The 25,700-nt window shown below is 33.3% G+C and overlaps 1 long non-coding RNA gene across 2 annotated transcripts in view; it reads right to left on the reverse strand.

Moving 5' to 3' along the window:
• Positions 1–25,700, reverse strand: part of LOC109455449 (uncharacterized) — a 123,802-nt gene that overhangs the window by 20,358 nt on the left and 77,744 nt on the right. The window contains exons 4-5 of one of the 2 annotated variants that reach the window (XR_012491585.1): positions 17,809–18,156; positions 177–10,527 (exon numbers count right to left, since the gene is read on the reverse strand). The exons of the other annotated variant lie outside the window; for it this stretch is intronic. This is a non-coding gene — a long non-coding RNA (uncharacterized LOC109455449). Of the gene's footprint in view, positions 1–176; positions 10,528–17,808; positions 18,157–25,700 lie in introns of those variants that run through there. 2 annotated transcript variants of the gene reach the window in all.

Consider the following 25,700-nt stretch of genomic DNA (forward strand, 5'->3'; position numbering starts at 1 on the left):
AACAATTCTGTGAGGTACGTTCTATTATTGTCCCTATTTTACTGACATGAAAACTAAGGAAATTGAGATTAAGTAACTTGCTCAAGTTCACACAGTTAGTAAATTCTAGGATTCAAACAATTTGGTCCTGAGTTTGCATTATTAACCACTACAATAAAGACATGAAACAGAACATATATGGATCATCAAATGTTTTATTTTACAGCAAGCTTATTAATATTTCATAAGTGTAGTGTTTCATAAAGCGTGATATGGAAAGTGGTAACATTAATTAGGTAGATGGAATAATACACAAATTAGGTAAATTGAATAATATATAAATAATACTCAAAACTTATACATACACATAGTTATGTAGCTTTGAAAACTAACAAACAATACAGGAAATATTTACCAAACTCGATCATTTATTAGGCAACTAAAATATGTCAACATATTCTGGGCAGAAATTGTACATTCTATATTGTTTGAAAACAATGTAATGAAACAAAAAATTATTAACTATTAGTTATAATTAGCTGTTCTTGCAGAGCCTCGAAATAACAGTTCTTGAATGAGATACAAGTTCATTTCTCTCAAACAATTCTGTCATAAATCATCAGGGTAGACAGGGCAGCTCCTTGGTGTCAGGGACCCAGGAGTCTTCTATTGGCTTATTCCATACGCCTCAACCTGTCACCTCCATACTGTGGTCTAAGTTAGCTGCTCAGCTCCTCTCTTTCATGTCCGCATTTCAGACATTGAGAAAGGGAAGACACACTCTTTCATTTTCAGGGAAAGAGTTTTTATCACTTCATCACTACATAACATTCACTCAGATCTCCTTGTGGAATTAAGTTACCTGGCAATGCCTAGCTATGAGTGACTAGGAAGTAGGAGTCTTTAGATTGGTGACCATGAGCTCAGCTGAAAACTACATTACCACGTAAAAAGGAGTATTGGAGTACTGGGACAGCCAGGAGCTTTGGCCACCGTAAATGGAAAAATTATCTTAACTCAGATACAAGATGAAATCAAAACTATAATTACAGAAGGTTTACAACTGGTGAAATACTGCTCAACCTTACTCAGAAAAAGATGAAAAGCTTAAATGAGTTTACATTAAACAAGAAAGAATGAAAACAAAATCATTTAAGTGAAGAAGCTAGAAATATTTAAAGTGAGTATAAGAAAAGCATGAAGAAATATAAAATTGTAGATTAATAATTTATAATGAGAAAAAAAATAGTTGAATGATAAATAAATGTAAATGCTGGCTCTTCAAAAGACCATTAAAACAGATAAACTGCAGAAAACCCTAGTCAATAAAAAAAAAGAAGCCCTTTACATTACGTATAAAAGAGAGAATATAACCACAGTTATCAAGGAAGGTTAATGATTATAAGCAGATATCATCACCTAGTACAGTGTCTAGCAAGCACTTGACACAAGTATCAGGACCTTAATTTTAATTAGTTAATAGACCCTCTCCCTCAAAAAGATTGTGTCTGTAAAATAATCAATATATAAATCTGTTATAATAACATCAATTTAAGGAGATGTTGGAAATATGAATCATCAAAATCAGAGAAGGAAAGAAATCAATATATTTTTATTTGGTAGCCTGAGAAACTGGAATGATACTATTTCATGATGGACTACCATCCATCTGGATTCCCAATTAATGTGATATCCAGTTAAGGAGGTTGCATTTTGGTGACAATTACCACGAACTGCTTTTATTCAATTTGGTATCAATTCAGAAAACCTGATTCCAGAATTGTATCCCTGAAGCTGTAAAATATTTCGCGTTAATTGCACCCAATGATCCAAAGCCAGTCTATAGCAACTAGAAAATGACCTCCTGACATTCCAATGTGACATATGTGACTATACTTTAGCTTTAGATGTTTACCAGAATCCATCTGCAGTAGGTCTGGGCTAAGGACATTTTCAGCGCTGGCTAGAGCAGCATGTCTGCTCTGGTTGGTGTCCAAAGGCAGACAATTTCAAGGGTCGAACATGGGCTTTGAAATGAAACCCAGCTAAGTTTGGATTCCAGTTCTGGCCCTTATGAAGTTATCCTCAGGCTTTCTTCTGGAAATATAATACTACATCCTGATTTTTTTTTTAAGTTAGCATTTAATGAAATACTAAGAGAGTTCTCATAATGCTAGTTTTTATTCTCTCCTCACCCTTCTCCTACTTCTGACCTGTTATCAAGTGCTAGTATTGATAGTCTTTGTACCATTCTTCAGTGTCTACCACAGGAATTAAAGTCTTTATCCCTTGGTATTCATCAAAAGATACCTGTCCCCTCCTGGGTATCTTTTGTTAAGACAGCAAGGTTTTTGCTAAACTTGGTCAAATCCCATTCTTTCAAAATAGGCTGTCTGTTTTTGCTACACAAAACTTTCATTTTTAATTTTACTGCCCTTATGATTTACATAGTTGTTCCTATCTTGTATGTGGCATATAGCAAGAACTTAATGTTATCTATTGTAATAATAGTAACATTATTATTAGACAAATAAGCTTATAGAAGCCCATAAGTGGGTGAGACATGTTTTATACTAAGGAAAAGTAGGTTATACATTTTTGTGATATTATGTGGGAAGTGTAATTTTAATCATGTTTGTGCTGAAGACCTCTTTTTACTTAGGCATTCTTTACTCTGTCATCATCTCCTGTCTTCAATTGGAAATGCTCCTGTTGCCTTTCTCAGGACCAATTTAGCTGATCCAGTCTTGGGTTTGCTTCACATACATTTTGTGCTCTCCTCATGTGCTCCATGTAGGTATGGATCTGAGAGTTGTTTGCGTGAATGAAATAAAACTAGTGAGGACTGGGTCAAGTTAATGGGAGAAGAAACTGAGTATGGAAATAAATCAAGGTTCTGTGTCAAAATGATGTAGGATATTTTCTTTGTGAACACCGGGATCGTGTCTCATGAGACCGAAGAATGGAAACACGGACCAAGGAGAGGTGAGGAGTTCTTTTTTTAAAAAAGGAGGATAGTTTATTGAAAGCAAAGGGTCAGAGCTCCCTAGCAGGAGGGTGTCCCGAATGGGGGTGCCCCAATAAATCAATATTTTTATAGCATATTCTATGTACCAGGTGCTTTACATACTTTGTCTCATTTATTTCTGCTACAGAACCTTATCAGAAAGGATCGCTACATTGCAAAGCTGAGGAAACTGATAAGTGCTTAGTAGTTTGCTCAACTCCTATAAATTCTTTGTATAATATATTCACTCATTTTATATTTGCTGACAATATTTACCAGTCTTTTATTTAAATATATAAATATACTTATTTTTAACTTAGAGAACTTTTATGTAGATATTGAATTAATGTTTCTTTTTTAATATAGTGATCCCTTTGACAAGTATTGCTTAAGAGGTCCATCCACTTGTTGGTATAATAGAGTATGTATTTTCAATAGAAATAAATTGCTGTTGAGACAATAAAAAAAGGAGATTTAAAAAATGTATATGACCTATGTGATTTAGACTTACTAACCTTTCTCTACTCCATAGTCTACAGTCTGTGAACGAATTTCACCCTACTTACAAGACCAGGCCTATCTCACAGACTCTAACCCAGGAATTGCCCTCAGAGCCCTTCCTTGGAAGGGAAACTGTAAGATGTCAGGTAAGCAGGCAGAAAACTAGCAAACAGAAAAGAGAAGAACCATATTGATTATATGCCCACTGTATTTCTAATGGTCCTGTCATTTTTGTAAAACCAGTAGGTTTTTCCACATTAATGAAAATTAATTCTAGATATTCTCTTATTGCTTTCCTGGCACACTTTAGGGCATACATTTATTATCAATATAATGAACATATTTTCTGCTTTGGGAGAAAGCTCAGGTGGTGGAAGTCCCTTTTTCACAAACACTGCCATGTCTTCACAATTGCCTTGAGATTTTTTATCGGGAGAGTGTCATGGGGATTCTTTACAAAATCCTCCAATGGTTTTACTTCTGTTGTCCCCTCCCTTCATTTCCTTATTCCCTCTATCCCTTCCAAAGTTTAAAGATTTCCACTTAAAGATGTGTGGAATATCTTCTTGTCATAAAATGCTATTTCTATCCCCCTTCCACAAAGCCTCTTTTTAAATATATGTAACGTTCTTTTCTCTCTTCCAGTATTGAATTATATCCCATCAAGTTGCAACTAGAAAATTTTTTTGGTTTAATATTTCAAAGTAATTTTGTACTAACTATAAACTCTGTATAAAATCTACAACAATTGGCTTTCTGTTTTGTTTTTACGTTTTTTACAGTGGCTTAACTTCATAGCCCCCCTCAAAGTTTAAAGTAGAATTGTGAGACACTTCATTATCTAATTGACATTTTGTTCATGATGGACTGCTCATAAGTATAATCAGTTATAGAAATTACACAGCAAATCCATTGTCATTACAGGAGAGGTTAGAAAATATATTTTTCATTCTAAAAATATTCATGAAGGGGTAAATGTTAAAAAGATCAATTCCATAATTAGCAAAAATACGTTTAACATCTGGTTAGTGGGAGGGGGATGAAAATAAGAGAAAACTAGAGATGATATAATTTCTGAATCCTTACAAATTTTAAATATTCTAAACCTAACATAATGCCATCTTCTCTTCTCTCTGAATTTCTATTACTCTCTCTGCACTTTTTATTCCTTAAATCTTTTAATTATAGCACTGGACCAGCTGTAGCAGTGAGGACTGTAACTATGATTTACTAAAATTCTGTTAAGTTTTTCAGTTTCCTACAATTCACTACCTCCTAAACAGATTGGACTTGCACTTCAGCCTTCAGAGAGAAACTGTGACACTTTTACTCACATGAGGTTGACTGCAAGCCAAGCCTAGTGGTGCAGGGATGGACGGTACTGGGCTCTCTTTACGCATTGCCTGAGTTCTGCATGAAACCACCCACCTCTCTAGGCCTTAGCCAGTTGCCTTTCTGATGATGAGGTAGAGAGAGGCTCTAGCACACACACCTTCCATAGCTGTGAAAACCTAGACACTGCCACTGGTACTATCATCTCCATCACCATGAATTTAGGAGCCTCCACACATTGCACCAACTGACATAAAGACACTGCCCCTGCCCGTTGGCTGTATTGGACACCTGGAGGCTCAGGCTACCCAACATATACCTAGAAGGAGAGGCCAGCTAACACAACCCAAAAATGCAAGGAGTTTATGCAGCATGCTGCAGACTATAGCCAAAAAAGGATAGGAAGCAGGAGGAGCCATCAAATAAATTGTTTGTCTCACATTCCCCTCCGTGGACTTTCCAAGTAGCAATAGTTTCATAGAGCCCTTCTGGAGATTTCCTGCAACAACTAACAACAAATTATGATGCAGAGTTGTGACCAGCCCAGAAATATACTACTTACTAGCCTCAGTATTTTCTTTACTCCTGCTTCTCTAGGATTGCACCCCAAAGAAAGCAGTCGCACATAAGCTTTTGCCTAAGGTCTGTTTTCTAGGGAAGCATATTTAAGACATGTACTAAACCTTAGCTGAAAAAGACATTTTCAATTCCCTTTTCTAAACAACCACCACTAAAAGGACATGGAAATGTTGAAATAGTGTAGAAAAATAAACAGCAGGCAAATATTCACTTTAAAGAATCTACTGTAGTTGTATTGAAGACTGATAAAATAAACTTTAATGAATAAAACAGCATAATTAGGAATAAAGTGGCTAAATACATAACAATAATAATAATAATAATAATAATAATAATAATAAATTCATCAGAAGGATTTACTGATTCTTAAATTGTATGCACCTAACAAAACATCTTCAAAATATATAAAGCAAAAGTGGTTGAAACAGTGACAAATCCCTAATCATAGTGCGACTTCCATTCACTTCTTTCAATTTTGAAACATTAAGCAGAAAGAAATTTAAAAATAGAAGTAATTTGAACACACATTAATATATATTTCTAATAGCAATTTGAAAACCCAAAATACTCTTTGATAAGTGACTGAATTAAAATATTGTCATGTAGTCACTTAGTGGGATGTTATGTCGCCATGAAAATGAACAAATTACAGCTACATGCAACAAGGAGATGAATCTAAAAAACATAGTCTTGAGGGAGAAAAGTTGCAGGCCACATACACAATGGTACCATATTATAAACCTCAAAATATAGAAATTGGTACTTTTATAATAGAAACTATTTGAAAAAGGAAAATAACAATAAGCCCAACATTCACAATATTGGTTACCTTTTGGGTTTCAAAGGGAGATGAGATTTGGAGGCAAACATAGATATAGCCTCAGAGATATTCTACCTCCTGAGCTGGCTGGAAGGTTCATGACTGTTTTATTTTCATGCTTCATTATTTTTATGCATCAACTATTTTTATTGATATATACCAAGTTTTGTATACCAAATTTTATATATCAAATAATAAAATGATATGATTTTTTTTAATTAGTTTTAAGGATCATGTCTATAAAGTAGAGCAATTTATTTACTGATAAAATTATTTAGGAAAATGAGTTTTAAAAATTTCACCACCAAGTTTTGTTTACTGTAGATCTTGAGTTTTGATTTACTCAGAAAAGATCATACTTTACTATTCTGAGCATCCTAAATTCTCAAAATCAAGAAAATTATAATTTTTAAGCTGTTAAACTCTGATTCATCATAATGGTCTGCTTTCCAATTCACTTCACTATTTCTTCAATATAGAATAGCTATATAGTTTGTCCAGGGAAATTTGGCATGTTTTACCTAATTGTATTTAGTGAGGTTTCTATAATGTTGAAACACCAATAAACATGTAAACTTTTCTTAATGTAGACTGATATCAACATTGCTAGATGTCATTTAACTACTTTTCCTTGAATTACATATGCTCTATGTATAGAGCTATATACCCCCCACTCCCATACCTGCATACCAGTCGTGTAGTTCAAGCACAGAGCTATCATATATAAGTGACAATCTTAGAAAATACCAAGATGACATGCTAGTAGAAGTAGAGCTAGTCTGTTATGTACACATGCATTAAGAGATAGCATAATGATTACTAGCTGATTCCACTCAGACCTTGAGTTTGTTCACTTATTACCTGTGGGAACTTAGCAGCTTACTTACTATCTCTCTGTCACATTTTCTGCATTTAAAAAAATGGTGATAATAGTATTCCCCAATTTAGAGGTTCTTTTTGAAGATAAAATACTAATATATGTGAATTTCATAGCACAACGTACTTTTTATTCATTGAAAGCACTAATTGTCAGCGGTTGTCATTATTATATATGATTGGGATAATGCTTTACCTGTGACCAGTTCTTTCTCAAAGGAAACACCACTGGTGTGTTATTTTACTCTTATCTAAGATTTCAGACTGGGTAGTCTCTATATAAAGCTCATGGTTCAACATATGCAAATCAATCAATGTGAAACACCACATAAACAAAATAAAGGGAAAAAATCATATGATTACATCAATAGTTTCAGAAAAAGCATTTGATAAGATATCCATTTATGATTACTTAATCATAATACAACATCCATTTATGATTAAAATACTTAATAAAATGCTATAGAAGGAAAGTACCTCAACGTAATAAAGGCAATATATGACAAATTCTCAGCTAACATCATTTTCAAGGGTGAAAAAAATGAAAGCTTTTCCTCTAAAATCAGGAACAAAATGGCAATGCTCCCTATCACCACTGTTATTCAACATAATATGGGAAGTCTTAGCCAGAGCAATCAGGCAAGAGAAAGAAATAAAAGACATCCAAATTGGTAATGAAGAAGTTAAATTGTCACTTTTTGCAAATGACATTATTCTTTATATTAAAAACCCTACAGACTCCACCATAAAACTATTAGAAACAAATACAATAAAGTTGCAGAATACAAAATCAAAATACAAAAATCCATTGCATTCCTAGATACTAACAAAAGATTTCAATTAAAAAAAAATTCATTTTGCAATTGCAACAAAAAGAATCAAATACCTAGAAATAAACTTAACAAAGGATGTGAAGGACCTATACACTGAAAACTATTTTAAGGTATTTTAACATATTCTTCCAATAAATTGAAGAAGACAGAAAGAAAGAGGAAGATATTCTGTGTTCATGAATTGGAAGAATCAACATAGTTAAAATGGCCATATTACCCAAAGCAATCCCCATCAAAATCAAAACGGCATTTTCTTTAAGAAATGGAACAAAAAAATCATCAAATTTGTATGGATTCATAAAAGACCCCGAATATCCAAAGCGATCCTAAGAAAAAAGAACAAGGCTGTAAGTATAACACTCCCTGACTTGAATTTAGACTACAAGGTGACAATAATCAACACAGTGTGGTATTGGTAGAAAAACAGATACACAGACCAATGGAATAGAACTGAGAACCCATAAATAAACCTACAGCTATAGGGACAGATTTTTTTTTTTTTTTTCGGTTTCAGTAAACAAAACAATGCAATACAAAACAATGCAATAGGACAAAGCAATGCAATAGTTAGACATTTATACTGCTCATAAAGTGATAACCCCTTCCCCCAATCTACTATCCCTCTGACATATTATATAGCTGTTACAATTACATTGACTCTATTCCCTATGCTGTACTCCACATCCTGTGACTATATATATATATATATATTAAATTACAGTTGACATTCATTGTTAGTCATCTTCAACCTTAGGTGTACAGTGCAGTGGTGAGGCATCTACACCATCTCTGAAGTGGTCTCCCTAATAAGACAAGTGTATGGGCAGTTAATTTTTGACAAAGAAGCCAAAACCATACAATGGAGAAAAGAAGTCCTCTTCAATAAAGACTGCAGGAAAATTGGAAAGCCACATGCAAAAAATGAAACTAGACTGTTACGTGTCACCATGTACCAAAATTAACTCAAATTGGACCAAAGACTTAAATATAAGACCTGCAACAATAAATTGCATAGAAGAAAATAGGTACTAAACTTTTGGACCTTGGATTCAGAGAGGATTTTATGAATTTGACCTCAAAGGCAAGGGCAGTGAAAGCAAAAATAAATGAATGGGACTATGTCAAACTAAAAAGCTTCTGCACAGCAAAAGAAACCATCAAGAAAACAAAGAGGAAATCAGCTGAATGGGAGAAGATATTTGAAAACAATGCCTCTGATAAGGGGCTAATATCCAAAATATATAAGGAATTCATACTCAACAACAAAAAGATAAACAATCTAATTAAAAAATGGGCAAAGGATCTGAACAGACACTTCTTCCAAGGATACAAACAGCCAACAGATGTATTTAAAGGTACTCAACTTCACTAGCTATCAGGGAAATACAAATCAAAACCACAATGAGATACCAACTCACACCCATTAGAATGGCTCTTATCAACAAGAGAAATAATAACAAGTACCAGGGAGGTTCTGGAGAAGAAGGAACCCTCATACATGCTGGTATGAATGTAAATTGCTGCAGCCTCTATGGAAGGCAGTGTGGAGGTTCCTCAAAAAATTAAGAATATAATTTCCATATGACCCAGCAATCCCTCTCCCGGATATCTACCCCCAAAAATCTGAAAATCTTTATCCGTAAATATATATGTTCATCGCAACATTATTCATGGTGGCCAAGACATGGAAACAACCAAGTGTCCTTTAAAAGATGATTGGCTAAAGGTGTGGTACATATATGCAATAGAATATTACTCGGCCATAAGAAATGACGAAATACTGCCATTTGCAACAACATGGATAGATCTTGAGATTATCATGCTAAGCAAATAAGTCAGACAGAAAAAGTTGAAAACCATGTGATTTCACTCATATTTGGGATATAAAACTGAAAACAACAAAGTAACAAGACAAACAAACAAATAAACAAAAATTGATACATACAGACTACAGTTTAATGGTTATCAGCAGGTAAGGGGCCGGGGGATGGTAGAAGAGTGAAAAGGGGTAAAATATATGGAACAAGAACTGACTCTGGGTGGTGAACACACAATGCAATATATAGATGATGTATTATAGAAATGTACACTTGAAACCTATATAATTTTGCTAACAAATGTTAAACCAATAAATTTAATAATTTTTAATTAAAAAATTAAAGAATTATACTGTCAGATGGCAGAAAAAGGTTATATGAATTACGAGTATAATCAATAAACATATTGATAGATTATATTTATATATGGGGAGATTAGAAAGAAAGAAACAATGTGTGTATCAGTTTCAGCTACAAGAAAAAGAAGACTCAAGTAAAAGTGGCTTAAACAACAAGGAAAATGCATTATGTCACATATCAAGAATTTTTTATAGAGGTACGGTTGTATGGGGTTGGTTCAGAATCTCTCTTTTCTGCCATTCTCAGCATATTTGTTATCTCTCTAGCTTTACAAGATGACAACAGCAGCGTCAGGTAGCTTCTCACAAGGATGTTCAAAGGTTAGATGAAAGGGCATCTCTTCCTTTTGTCTGAAGAGCATAGAAAAATCTTTCTAGAAGATGTCGTCTTATGTGTCATTGTCCACAATTGCATCTCATGCCCCTAGAAGAAGTGAGGTGGCAGGCTGTTAAGATAGCTAATTGACAGTATTTGTCACACTGAGGATAGGAAGGAGGTGTTGGAAGCAGCAATGAAAAGGTTAATCAATCAACAAATATTTGTTGTACAATATCTAGTACAGAGAACCATTCTATAAATATTTTGGCAAAATACAAAAACATTATGATAGATATGTCATTAAGAAGCAAAATAAATGATATTTTTTTATTAAAAGGCAAAAATACTAGAATTAAGTAAAATAAGATAAATACACAGAATTATAAAATAGTGCTGTCACATGATGTATGGATAAACAAATGTTCTTATTGATAAGTATCTCCTCTTTATCCTTAATTACATTTCCCTCACGGGAAATAACACTAATTTTTAGTATTAACATACCACATGGTATGGAGAAATTCCTCTTTGTGGTTGTTACTGGATACTAACATTTTAAAAATAAATGAGGGAATGTAGAAAAGTTACACAATTTACAATTCAAGAGGAAAATTATAATGGCAAGCTAAGCACTTATTGTGTATGGATAATACACCATTCTTAAAATCTTAGCCTTACTGACAAATGAAAAGCATAAAACCACTTACATAAACAAGAAAGTTTTTCATACTTCAGTTCAAAGCCATCGTAGAAGCTATAAAAGTCCTTCATGCACATTTTTGAATTTTGAAAATATTGATGATTTATACATACATATATTGAATCAAAATGATCATCAAGAGAGAAACCTGTAAATATTTAATGGATTTGTAAACAATCCTATTATTTTTAACTTGTTTTTATTATAGATAAAAGGAATATTGAAAAAAAAAAGTTTGCAGTGGTGCTTTTTGCTGAATACACCATGTTTTTAAAGGCTCTGAACTCATAAAAAATTTAAAGCTAACAGCAATCTTATAAATTATTTCATCCTGCCTCCTAATTTTACTAATGAGATCCAGGTAGAGAAGAGGTTAAGTGACTTTTCCCAGTTCACTTAACCTCTGGCTAACTGCTTGGTAGGACTGGCTCTTCATTTATACCTTTTTCACAAGTGTTTTCCATTTTCTCCTTTGATGTATTAGTGTCCTTCATTTTTACTTCTTTCACAGTATGAATACGCAAAACCCTAACACCTGCATTTTAAAGCACGAAAATTATATCTTTCAATTAAATTTTAAACGATTCTGTTAGAAACCTAATCTGAAGATATGGATTATATTTTAAGTTAGTTGTGCTTTTTGCCCCCCAGTTTATTGAAGTATAATTGACAAATAAAAATTACATATATCTAAGGTGTACAATATATTGTTTGATACAGTCATGCCTTGGTATCTGGAAGATTGGTTCGAGGACCACTCACTGGTGCCAAAATCCAAGGATGCTCAAGTCCCTTATATAAAATGGCATGTTATTTACATATAACCTATATTTATTTGCATATAGGCTACAGCGGGGTGTGCCTACACGTCACTTCGTTTTTGAGGATTCAGTGTAGTATATTGTGCATGGTAAATTCACGTTTTGCTTTTTGGAACATTCTTGGATTTTTTTTTCCACATATTTTCCATCTGCACTTGGTTGAATCTGCGGATGGGAAATCCTAGATACAGAGGGTGGACTGTACATGTACACTGTGACGTGATTACCACAATCAAGCTAATTAACACATCTATCATCGTACTCGTAGCTACTGTTTATATTTTGTAGTTAGAACACTTAAGATCTACTCTATTAGCAAATTTCAAGTATACAAGTCTGTATTACAAACTACAGTCACCATGCTATACATTAGATCCCCAGAACTTATTCAACTTGTAACTTGAAGTTTGTACACTTCGACCAAAATCTCCCCATTTACTCCACCACTCAACATCTTACAACCACTGTCTTATTTTGTTTCTATGAGTTTGACTTTTTTAGATTTCACATTCCAGTTGTGCTTTTATTTGTTCAAATGTGGATTTCAATATCTGAAATGGTCACTTATCCGATAGCTGGGAAATCTAAACATTATTAATTCCATTCCTCACAAGCACACCATCCTCAGTGTTATCCAAAAGAACAGTTAGTAACATAGAAGAATAACCACAGTAATTATAGAAGAATAACAGAACAGAAAATCAAAGTGGTTCCAGGTCCCTTCTCCAAAGTTATGTATAGTCCTTGCAGGGCAATTGGTCTTAATAAGAGTTTTTATCTCCAATCCTTGATCCTACTCCATCCTCCCAACTAGAACGCACTCATGGGACATAGCCCAACATTGTTTTCTGAATATACCTCTGTTGGGTCTATACTACTTAAGTCATGATCTGTTTGATATAAGCACATCCTTTAGACAATTTCCACTTGGTCTCATTACTATTCATGTCCATTTTCTATGTAAACTCAACCAGCTATTTTCTATTCAGAGATTTATTCCTCAATAAATATTAGTTAAGCACTTGGCATATTCCTGGCATCCTGATAAGCTTTGGGGATACTCTGGTGAGCAAGAGAGATAACTCTTCTTTCCTTACAGAGCACTTAGTCCAGCAGAGAAGACATGCAATTAGATAACCAAACTCAACATGCTACTTGCTCTGATCCAGAAATTATGGAGTGTGATGAAATTACGTGGCAGAGATACCTAACATAACTTCCAAACAAGATTCCTTTTAAACTGCACACTGGGTGCTGAGTAGGAAGTTCACATGCAAAATGGTCCAATTCAACTTTTGTTGTTGTATTTGGTAATTTTTCCTTATTAGTTTTTCAACAAAATCATTCATAAAAGAATATTTTAAAATCTAGTAGGCTTTCTTCTGGAAACCTTGATTTAACTCTTTTTCTCCAGAATTTATCTGCCACGTCTAGATTTCTTCTCTTCCAGGAAGTGAGCCTTAATGTCTGAATTTAATTTCTGCTGTGGCTGTGGTTTCTCAAAGAAAGTCATAGACCCCCCATATTAGAATTACTTAGGGTGATATTTAAATGTGGAGGTTATAGGTGGCCACACTAGTCTTATGGAAACATAATCTCTGGGAGTATGAGGAGAGACAGACAGAAAACTCAAATTTGCAAGTTTAACAAGTTCCCCTCATACACACTACAATTTCAGACACATTGCTTGCCATCATTGAGTATATATTCAGTGTGTAACTGAAATCCTTTCCCCAAATTGTCTTCCAATTGTCTCAAATAGGAGTATATGTGTGTGTCTGTTTTCAAGGGAAAACGATCCCTAGCTGCACAAGTGCCAAAAACTCACCTTGATTATTTCCCATTGTATTACCTAAGGCACTATGTTGGTATATAAACATTTCTTGGGAGTAATATGACACATGCCTAGGTCAATCACCAGTTATTGGAACACTCTTACTTAGCAGAAGTAAGAATTAGGAAGGTCAGTTTTCAAAATTCCTGTATAGCCCATCTGGAGTTGCATATTTTTATCTAGAGAAACAAAATCACAATTATTATAAGTGACTAGCCTCTGGCCAATTCAGAAAATTGGGGCAAAATTTTTCAAAGTACCCTAGAATTTTTGACCCAAGATCCAACGTTCTACAAACTATATCATTTTAGGTGCCAAAGTATATTGCACAAAACTATTGAATTAGTTTGGATAAAAATAGCTTGCTGCATAAAAGATAGCCAATGATAATTTAGTGGCTTAAGGAAGATTTAAGTTTATTTCTGTCTCATGTTAATAATCTAAGATAAGTGGTCCAAGTTGAGGAGTGACTCTGCTCCACATGGTTTTTAAGTGACTAAGGTTTCTTTCATTGTGTATTCCTCCATTCTCTAGAGCATTCTGCCTGTCTGCATGGTAAACCAGGTTGCCATAGGTTCCAGAGAAAGGGAATGAGAGCATGGAGAAAGCCCAAGCAATGCATACATCACTTCCATTCATTGTCCAGAAGTGAAAGCCTAGTCCTATGGTCACATGTAGCAGAGAATGGGGCACTTCAGTGTAATCTCTGACTGAGTAGTGACATGTCCAGCTCCAATTACATTACTATGGAAAAAGGGAAGAACAGATATTTGTTGATAGCTAGCAGTCTTCATAACTATACTTTAGAAATGCAAACTGAACAGTATTGCTTTTGCCATAAAAGAAATTATTGACCCTAAAGAAAAATTCAAGAATTTGCCCAAGGTCCCTATTTTTTTCATGAGCACAAGACTTAGCATGGTATAGTGTCAAATGGTTGTTGGACTTATGGTGGTCACATCTTTAGCATAGAGAATATAATCAATAATGTGGTAATAAATCTGTATATTGCTAAGTGGGTATTGTTGAATAACTATGTTGTACACCTGAAACTAATATAATATTGTATGTTAGCTATATTTTAATAAAAATATTTAAAAAAAAGAAATGAGGCACATTCCATTTTTGAAAATAAGTCTTTTGACAATAAGTCCCTTTTTTAAAATAAGAGCCATTTTTCTCTTGCTACATAATAAACCACCCCAGAACTCAGTGGCTTAAAACAGGGATCAGAAAACTTTTTCTGTAAAGAGGAAGAGAGTAAATATTTGGCTTTGTAGACCATATGGTTTCTGTTGCAACTATTCAATTCTGACCTCTGGCTTAAAACAATTATTCTTTCTTTGCTTATGATTCTGTGGGATGGTAAGTCAGTTGTCCAGTTAGCAGATAGGTCCTCTGAGACTAAGTCGTTTCAATTGGCCTCACTCTGCCTGATGTTTGGCAGATTGGTTGGTCCAGGGGCCTCGACTGGTATGGCTCATCTCCACCCCATGTGGTCTCTCATTCTCCAGGAAGCTAGCTCAAACTTTTTCACACGGTGGTCTCAGGGCAGCAATATAGCAAGGCCTAATGTGCAAGTGCTTGTCAAACCTCTGCTTTCGTCATGTTTGCTAGTGTCCAACTGACGGAAACTTGGCAAAGCCCAGATCGAAGGGGTAGAGAAACTTTAGCTCTTGATGAGAGAAACAGCAGGCATATTGCAAAGGTGTATGCATAGGAAATGGGAAGAATTATTTTATTTGTCTTTGTAAACAATCTACCACAAAGCCTTTGATGTAACGAAGGACATTACAATTCAATTCAACTTCAATAGTTTCTTTTCCTACCACAAAACTACTTAAATAAATTTAAAAATATTTTTAACAATAAAACATCTTCAAACTTTGTGAGCTATAGAGAAATTGTACACATATAACTTACTTTAAAATATACAGAATTATATTCCAAGGACAGAAAAATGAAATAAGGATCTTAAGAATAAATAATCTACATTAAAACTACCTAGATGTGAGAGTTGTTAGCTATACAACTAAGCAGAGTTACCTCTAGACTGTTTAATCTTTTCTTAAATTCCTATTTCCCGCAGTGCCTACCTTTGAAGTTTCAAGGTATACAGCATGCTTGTCATCTTGATAGTTATAATGGCCTCTGGCTCATAATTTTCTGTTCAAGCTTTCCAAAAACTGGGGTCAAGCCTTCTATTACCTTACCGAGAAGTTTTAAAGAACTGAAGCTATGGGTTTAAACTAGTTTAGGGTGTGGTGGGTTAAACCCCCAAGAGATACCTTTGAGCTTCTACATATGAATCACTTTAGAAAACAGAATTTTTCTAAACTAATCATACAGAAGAAATTTACAATATAAGTGTTAGTAATTGTTCATCTTCTTTACAAAAATCTAATAATATATAGGAGAAACCATTTCATCTGTAAAGTCAGTAAAATAATGTTTACAAATCCTCCTCTCTTGGAATTTTGATGAACCAACTGAAGTGCTTTCTAGTATGTTAGAAAAACAGAATTGTTCAATGTTCTGTGTAATACACTGGATTAAATTACTAAAGTGCTACCATTATTGATGTTTACTGCGTAGTGGACATCCTATGAAATACATCATCCATTGAAAAATCTGCAGAATCCTATGAGGACCTGTCATATCTATTTTTTTTTTTTTTTCTTTTCAGAGAGATTAGGGAATTTGCCCATGGTCCAGTGGTGTGCTGGTAAGCTGCTTCATGGGAGACTAAGCACTGATTTATACCACTTGCCAATTTGGGGGGTGTAAATAATCTCAACTTGGCTTATTTCAGACTTCCAGTGTGAAGTCACTGTACATGATGTTGGGAAGACACACACATTATAAACTATTGTGAGCCAGTAGGAGGTGGCTCTGGCACATGACTGTCAAGACCAGAAACACAATACGAAATTTGAGAACCAGAACTTGAGTTTCTGGTTATCTACAAAGGCCATCCTCTTAGCCATTGCATAATAATTCCTTCTGACATCATAAATGATTCCCCTGACAAATCACAAAAACCATGAAATCTTTAATCCCGGAAATGCAGACTCTTTTTAATTCTATTTTGGAAACTAATACAGGGACTATTCTCTCAGAATTATCAATAAACAGATGTTAGAGCCCAAGAAAATCTGTGTGCTTCCTCAGTCAACCTTTCCATTATTCTTCCCTTTCTGTTCTTATCTTAAGCTTTCACAATTTTTGCTAGTGTTACTTCTTATTCATATTTGATTGCCACTTTACATCTTAAAATCCTTATACTTGGCCCCCAACAAATTCCTTTGCTGTTTCATACTGTTTGCCGCTTTTATCCTTTTCATAGTTTGTTTTATTTTTCCTTACCTTATAGCCTAACTTGAACACTTCTACTCTTTAATTCTTGAACATTTTGACATTCCTTGTTTGAGCAAGTAACTAGATGAATAGATGTCTAATTACTAAAATAAGGTGGGTTCACATTTTAAGAATTATTTAACTGCTAAGTGCCAGAAAATCCTCATCTCCAAATGAGGATAATTATAGTACTTACCTTATGTTGTATGAATGATTGATCATTAAAGAAAAAAAAAACAAGAACAATAGGAAACACAAATATAAAGGGTCGGAGATGAGGTACAGATGATGCCTTGAGAGGTGAAATTCAACACTATTTTATGCTGATGCAAAAAATGATTTCATATTTGATGGGAACACATCTCAAAGATTTAGAAACGATAGAACTTTTGAAAGTGATAGCATTTTTTTTCACAACATGAAATAAAATTGTACTTGGGTACTTTCTTCACATAACAAATTATATACTAAGAATTTTCATCACTTTCTAAAATAATTAAGATACTCATGGGTACCATTTACCATCATCATGAATTGAAAGAAGGACAAATGAGAAAATCTATTTTTTCCCAAATAATCATATATGTGCTAAACTTTAAAAAATAAAGAAAACAATTTTGCAAATTGATATGAATTTATATCTGATTGGTAAGAGGAAATTTATGAAAGCATACCTGTGGTGATGGATCAATGCATGTTTGTATATGCCACAACAAATGAGAGTTTTAAAAATCATCAGAATTTTCATAATTCCTTAAAATGAGAGAATTGAAGTGAGTGGATACCAAGCCAAAATTTTCTCATATACTTCTGTAGAAAAATAAAAGTAAACCATAAGTTGATTTTTATTTTTATAAAATAAGCCCATGGTATATTTTCGTCCCATGTAAAGACAGACTATAGGCTACAAAAGAGCTAACTTAAAATAATTTGCATTGTAAACAAGTAAAATAAAACTCTTACCTTCTTTGATGTGTTATTCTTGTGGCTCCATGACAAAATTCAGTGACATCTTGATTTTTCTGTTGAAATTATTAGTTTTATTATGTAGCATATCCTAGAGTTTTAAAGAGTTGTACAGAATGATGAATAAGGAATTATTTTTTATCTGATGCATTTTCAAGTGCATCCACGCAAATGAAAATAAATAGATAGAAAACAGAGCTAATTTAGAAGATTGAGGTTCAAATGAAATACAACTGGCAAGAGGAACAACATTGAACTCTTATTAAGGAAATGAAGCCATTAGTGAATTTGATTTAAATAGTGGTTAATTATAAATAAACTTCAAACTTAATTTGTAAATCATGTATCAGACCATCAAAATAGGACATTGCTATTGTACTATAGAAAGCCAAGTTTCATATGACCAATAGAAGATAGTTTAAGACTATAATAATGGCAGAGGCTGGAAGGAAATTCTAGGGAGAAAAATTATTTATGTAAAATTTAAACAATATCCTTCTAATAAATGTAATGATGGCATAAATGCTATTTCAACAAAAAGAATATGTCTATTTAGTATAATACCTCTGTTCTTTCCAAAGCCAAATAAATGATCCACTTTACTCTTCCAATGGCTTTACTTGTGAAATTTCATCGCTTAGCAGACAGAATGTGCAACTTGGCAATAACATAGTCATATTGGCATTTCCCCCCTATAATTAAGAACTTGAAATTTCTCTCTGTATAGCATATTACACTATAGACTTTCATGTTGTTTCTCTTCAAATTTTGATATTACCATAATGTGTGAGTTGCACTTATTAAAACATGATAATTAAGAGCTTTAACTTTATTTTATTCAGAGAAAAATATTGGAGGTGGTTAGTTTTAACATAAAACTTTGGACTGTAGTAAATCTCATGACTCTTGTAATTCTGGGTTAGATTATTATTGACTAGTAAAATAATATGACTTTTAAAATTTTATGATAATTCATCTTGTACTTAAAAAAGATAGCACCAATGAATATTAAGCCTAAACATACTCTATTTTAAACAGATTGTAAAGCAGAAGTGGTGAGAAAGCGGAATAAATAATAAATAAAGAGGAGTCAGGATTCATCACAAAGTGAAAATGAAAGCTCTAATAATGACAAGGTTGTGAACAAAACATTTAAGGAAAATGCAAGACACACATCTTGGATTCTTAAATTTCTATTTTCTCATAATTTTTCTGGGCTTCATTTTATTTTTAGCATGCAGAACTTACAAGGAATGCTACCCAAATTATCTTGCGATATAAACATTGATTTTATAAGTCCTTAATATAATCACTATATTGTCAAGATGCTATATTTAATAGTTTTTAATTTTTCATAGGCTGCTATAATTTATCAAAGCTTTATTTATGTAAGCAACCCATTTAATTGTTAAACCTTGGTTGTTGTTTTTTTAATCTTGAATTTTATTTTTATATTAATTCTAATTTCTAGAGAACAGTGGAGAATGTTTAAATTGAGCCTTTTTATGGAATACATGGTTTGTCATGAGCAATATAAATAAATACATTAATTGCCTCATCATACTTATATCTGACAGATGGGTCCCCAGGCACAGAGCCTAGCCTTTTATTTTGACACCTGCCACATTTGCCAGCCCTGACCCTTTTTCTTTGCCAGAATGTCCCTGTGCTGTTCACGATGGTTGCACTAATCTCCAGCTTTTAAACGGCATAATATTGGAACCCTTCTGAGAATCACTGCTATCAATCAGCTGATACTACAACGTAAAGTATTTCATAGATCCATCGAACATCCCTTCTGTCCTGTGATTCAAACACATTTTCTCTTATTTCTGTGACCTACTGGCTCAATGAGATTACATGGAGCTTGTTTTAATCTAATACCTCATATTGTCAACTTCTGACGTAAACCATTTCATCTAGCAGTAAATTTAAAATTTAGAATTTACTGGAGAATCATATAAAAGTTATGTTTCCATTTTTTATACTAAGAGCTACTTCTTCACTACATGGCAAGTATGCTATTTTAAAATAGCTAAGGAGTTAAAAATAATCTTAAACAATTCCTTTAAAACAAACAAACAAACAAACAAGCATCTGTGCCATAAAACATGTTTTGAGAATCACTGCACACAATCTCAAACCTGCACCTTTGATTTCTGGGGTGATTCCAGAAACCACTAACACATGATATGCGTCTGAGTTAGTACAAACTAAAAGCACATATGTGGTCCATCAGACAGTGGTCTGGGTCTAAAGAACTCTGCAAATCAAAGGACATACAGAGGGCAAGTGAAATGTGGAGGCTCATTTGATACATGAGATAACTGGGTACAGATGTTAAGGGATCTTGAGCAAAATCAGACTATAACTAACTACAGAAAATGTTGTAATCAATTTTGGGGGGGAGTATGTTGAAAACAAAGCAGTAGAAAAGTAGATATGCAGGGAGGTAGAAGGGAGGTATTTGGTAACAAACCATTCCACCAGAACAATCCTGTTTGGCTTACAATCTTTGCAGACTGAAAGTCAACTGGAGAGGTGGATACTAACAACATGTCATTCAAATATGGCACTTACTGTTTCTGAAATAAGCTTATTTGGTATAATGGGAAAAGCCTTGGACTGTGTATTAGATAAACTAAGTTTCTTGAATAATTCAGAGACCCATTTATGCCAACTAAATATATATGCACATTGAAAGAAGTATGTCCTATACAGCTTAGGACATTCAAAGAAAATGCAGTTTCACACCTGGGGCTAAGGGATATTGGAGTCGGAGGGTAATTCTAGAGCGTGGCAGCTTTTTATGTCTCAGCATCAGCAGTTTTTGAACCTTTAGTTATCCACTATAATATGACTCAACTATGTTTCACATCTTCCTCTTTTTCCCCAGCCCCAATCCAATTTTCACAGCTTAATCAGAGTTTCCACTAGCTCATATTTTAAGCATGTATAAAACCTTGGGATATCATAGAAAATTCTTTATGCACTTATTCAATCTAAATCCAGAGACAAAAAAAAAAAAAAAATGGGCTCAGCTCATCTTTTGAAGCTTGGCCACAGTTCTTACATTGCCGGCCAGCCTATCCTTTGGTCCCAGTCCAATCAGTTGTAAATGGTAGAAGGCAGAGATCACTTGTGAGTAAACATGGCCACTTGGATGGCTGATGTTCTGCATGAGAATGATTCTTTTAGAACGGATATGTCATGGTTGACACAGGTCCAGAGAGTGGAGCTGGCCCATGTGCTATTTATTATCCGTCCAAAACCATAAGCATATTAAGGATAATCATTCAGAACTCTTAGAGCTATTTGCTAAAGTCATCTGATTGAATGTTGAATCTAATAATTAAAAATTTGGATTTATTTTCTGTATAACTTTTTCATTCATTTTTCTAGCAATTCATTTATATTATTAAAAAATACTGGTTAATGACAGAGTGGGGATGGGTGGGAAACTGGTCTTTCAGTACAGATATTTTGAGTGGCACTGGTTTAAAAGAATCCTAGACTCTAATTGTGGTACACCCCCAACCAATTAAGTAATAATGATCAAATATTTATGGTCAAATTAAAGCCTCTGAATACGAGTTTCCTTTTAAACAAATGTGGACTATAATGGCACTCATCAATTTCCCATGTTATTATCAGTCACGAGACAATACAACAGAACAAATTTTGAAAAGTTGTAACAGGCTAATCAGAATTAAGTTGTTATATTTCACTGTTATTAGTCTCTCTATACATATATGTGTATATATATGTGTATGTATATATAGATATATACACACACAGAGATACATGTCACATGGGAGAATTAGGAGTATATACTCAACATATTCATCATAAATATATTTATTTGAAGTCTTATCGCTTTCCCATATAAAATGTAAGATATGGCAGTGTAGATTTTATTGCTTGTTTATGTTTTTCTTGCTAGATTCTACAAAAGACAATTAGACATAAACTGATTAAGATTTATTCAGGAAGCACTCTGTTCTTAATAATTAGTTGGTTGTATATAAAAGTTAAATTTAAAAAAATAAGCAGCATAATATTCCAAGAATTATGAGGAGGAAGTGTATATTTAATAAGTTAACGATACAAATATTAAAGACAACAGATATTCAAAGAAAGGAGAGAAGATTTCACACTGGTCATCAGAGGAGATTTAGAGAACAGGTAGGATTTGTACAACATCTTGAAGAATGGATGAGATTTATAAATGTGGGAAGGAAAAACTAGGTTATTCTAGATAGGGCAAAACTTTCAAACAGCAGGGTAAAGTCAGTACACCTATGTATATGTGTGTGAATATGTGTGGGTGAGATAGATAGATAGATAGATAGATAGATAGATAGATAGATAGATAGATAGATAGGAAGATAGCTAGATGATCAGTGGATAGATAGATAAATAATGTCAGAAAACAAATAAAATTAGAAACAGAAAATAAACTAAATTTAAAACACTGAAAATTAACTTACAATAGGCAATCTTAATTTTTTTGTAGTTTTCCCCAACCAAAGCATGATATTTAATTATTAAAACTGGGACTCTTGAAATAGAATTGCTTTCACATGTATATCTTTTACTGTCACATATCTTAAATGTAAATGTTACAAATACAAAATAATTTAACAAATAATTTTCTCCAAATAAACATAATATTTTATATTAAATGATAATTGTTAAAAATCTCAAACAATTCAAAAAATAAAAACACAATTATTAAAATATCAGTATGCTTTCCTGTGGCCATCTGACATCTCAGTCTAACGTAAAGAATGCACAACTAAAATGCAAGAGAATTGTTTCCTCTAATAGCCAACTTTATCACTTTAGCAATTTTATTACTTTACAATAGGATCATAGTAATAAAATTACAGAATATTAGAAAGCATTATGTAAATATGAACCTTTGTACATACAATGCCTCACTTAGAAAAGTCCACCTGATATGAATGCTATTATTTTAAGGCATAAGAGCTATGATATTGTTAGTAGTGCAATTTAGTGACTTCAGTACCGGTTTCTGGTATTTCAGCATTCAACTATATAAAACACCAATTTGAAGTCTCAAGGTCCTGGTAACTTTGTATAATATTGTTTTATTTTTTACACCATAAGACTAAAATCAATGATTTAATTGTTCAATTTATACACAAAAAGACAAAGATCTGCAACTGTAAAGACATTGCTGCCTAACGAGGTACGTAAGCACGCTGTGGTGCTGCGAACTTGTATTAGTGGAATAATCCTCCTCTGGTGGCACGTAAATAAGACGGTATTGAAAGGAAGAAAGAGGTAGCCCTGTAGGAACCTCCAAGGACACAAAATAAAATTAAAGATGGTAAAGACAAACTGGAAATGTCTAAACAAAAGAGAAATAGAAACCACAGCTCTAATTTAATTTAAACCCTGCAGTTCCCAAAAAGAAGAAAAGGTAATTAAATAGACCTTAAAACTATCAGACAAAAAGTAGAATTATCTGAAGAAGAATCAAAAAGAGTAAGGTGTGTAGAAATAGTTTTTTAACTTGCTCTGCAGCATTTCCCCCATGTAGATGTGGAAGGAGCTGATCGAGCAGTTAGAAATATTACCAAAAAATGCATTAATTTATAAAACCAAAGAAATTATTTTGCTTTCAATTTGTCTTGTGTTATTTTCTTCATTTTTCTCATATTTTATTTATTTCAATAATACTTTATTTTTATTAATTGAATCTGAATAATTAATGTGAAAATGATTTTTAATATTCACAATATAAATTTACTTTTTGCATTCTGCTTGATAATGTGTTCATAAATATAAATTTATATTTAAAATGCACAGAATATTTAATTTTGCTTTTTTTCATTACCCTTTAACAATATTCAAATAAAGTACCCATAGTACCAGCCTTATCATTATCCTACTATTAATTGTCAGTACAATTGAGGTTCAATATTAATCAAGCCATACTAGTTGATTTCTCCTGAGGAGCAGGTGTAGTGAGATCATGGTTATCAAATCATTTTTAGTCAGTTAGCTAACTTTTCCTTCTACTTTTTTCTTTTCATCTATAGTCCCTCCTTTTCACAAATTCTTCTGCAGAGAACCAGTTAAATTTATTCCTATCATTTAAAAAACACATTATAGCCCTATATTATATAGCATCAAAAGAAGGTCATCTTTTTCTTCTAAAGATTGTTTCTTCAAAGAATAGTCAATATTCATTGCCTTGCTGTTCACAGACGTTCACTCCTGAACTGTTTGCCATTTGGTTTCCTATATCCAAATGTTTCTGGTGAAGATAAGAGGACACTTAGTAATCAAACTCATGGCCTTTTCTCCAAATTAATTCTGAATTTCCTTTTGATTGTTACTTTAATACCCATCTTAAAGCTTATTTCTCTTGGCTTCCTTGACTTTTCTTAATTCTGACAATTTTTCTGAGGCCTCATCCTTTTTTTTGTCCTGGAATGCTGGTAGTTATTTCCTAAAAATCAGCTTTCTTTCTTTTACATCTCTAACCTTCTCTCTAATATAGCTGTTGTCTCTCCCTACTTTAATCTCTGTGAGGCTTTTCCCCAAATCATTATCTCTTATCCATGTTACCTGCTGGACATCTAACCAGCCCCTCAAATCCAATGTGTCCAAAAGCATCTCTCTCTTTTCTCCACACAGTTCTTTATTTCTTGGGTAGCAGTATTATAATTGTAGAAACCCAGGCTTGAATTCTGGAGTTGGATTGGACTCCCCCTCCCACCCTCTTCACCACACATCTTCAGTTTATATACTGTGTGGGCTTTGCCTCCACAATATTCCTAATATCTGCCCCATTCTCTAGATTCTTATTTTAGCCTTTCGTTTAACTTTGATCTAAAATATAAAAATAATTACGTAACTTGATTCTTTCCAGCTACTTCCTTCTTGCAAAAAATAACTCGACCATGTACAGAAGCCTCCAATGACTTTTTTAGGATAATTTAAAAAATTTTTATTTTTCTAGTATTTTCTAGTATTTTTCTAATATTTGGCTAAATAGAATTGTGTGGCCTTGTTTTTTAACTACGTTTATTGGAGTAACATTGGTTAATAACATTATATAAGTTTTGGCTGTATGATTTTACTTTTTTATTCTGTATCTTTTAAGATATATTCCTTCTGTCTTTTCCTCCTTATGACAAACTAAGTTTTTTGAGATATGGGGCTTTGTGTTCTTTGTCTTTGTGTCCCCTAGACCTTCAAACACTGTATTCTAGGATTTTAAAATACAGGTTTTCATTGTGAATGAAAAAATGAGTAAAGTAGCTTTTTTCTTTTTTATTAAAATTTATTAGGGTGACAATGGTTAGTAAAATTACATAGGTTTCACATTTACAATTCTATAATATATTGTCTATATATCACATTGTATGTTCACCACCCAGAGTCAGTTCTCCTTCCATCATCATATATTTGATCCCTTTTACCCTTAACTACCACACCCATCCCCTTACCCTCTGGTAACCAGTAAACTATTGTCTACATCTATGAGTTTTTGTTTGTTTATTTGTTTGTCTTGTTCCTTTGTTGCTTTCAGTTTATATCCCACATATCAGTGAAGTCATAT

This window comes from Rhinolophus sinicus, linkage group LG14 (assembly GCF_036562045.2).
Source record: "Rhinolophus sinicus isolate RSC01 linkage group LG14, ASM3656204v1, whole genome shotgun sequence".
NCBI classification, from domain to species: Eukaryota; Metazoa; Chordata; class Mammalia; order Chiroptera; family Rhinolophidae; genus Rhinolophus; species Rhinolophus sinicus.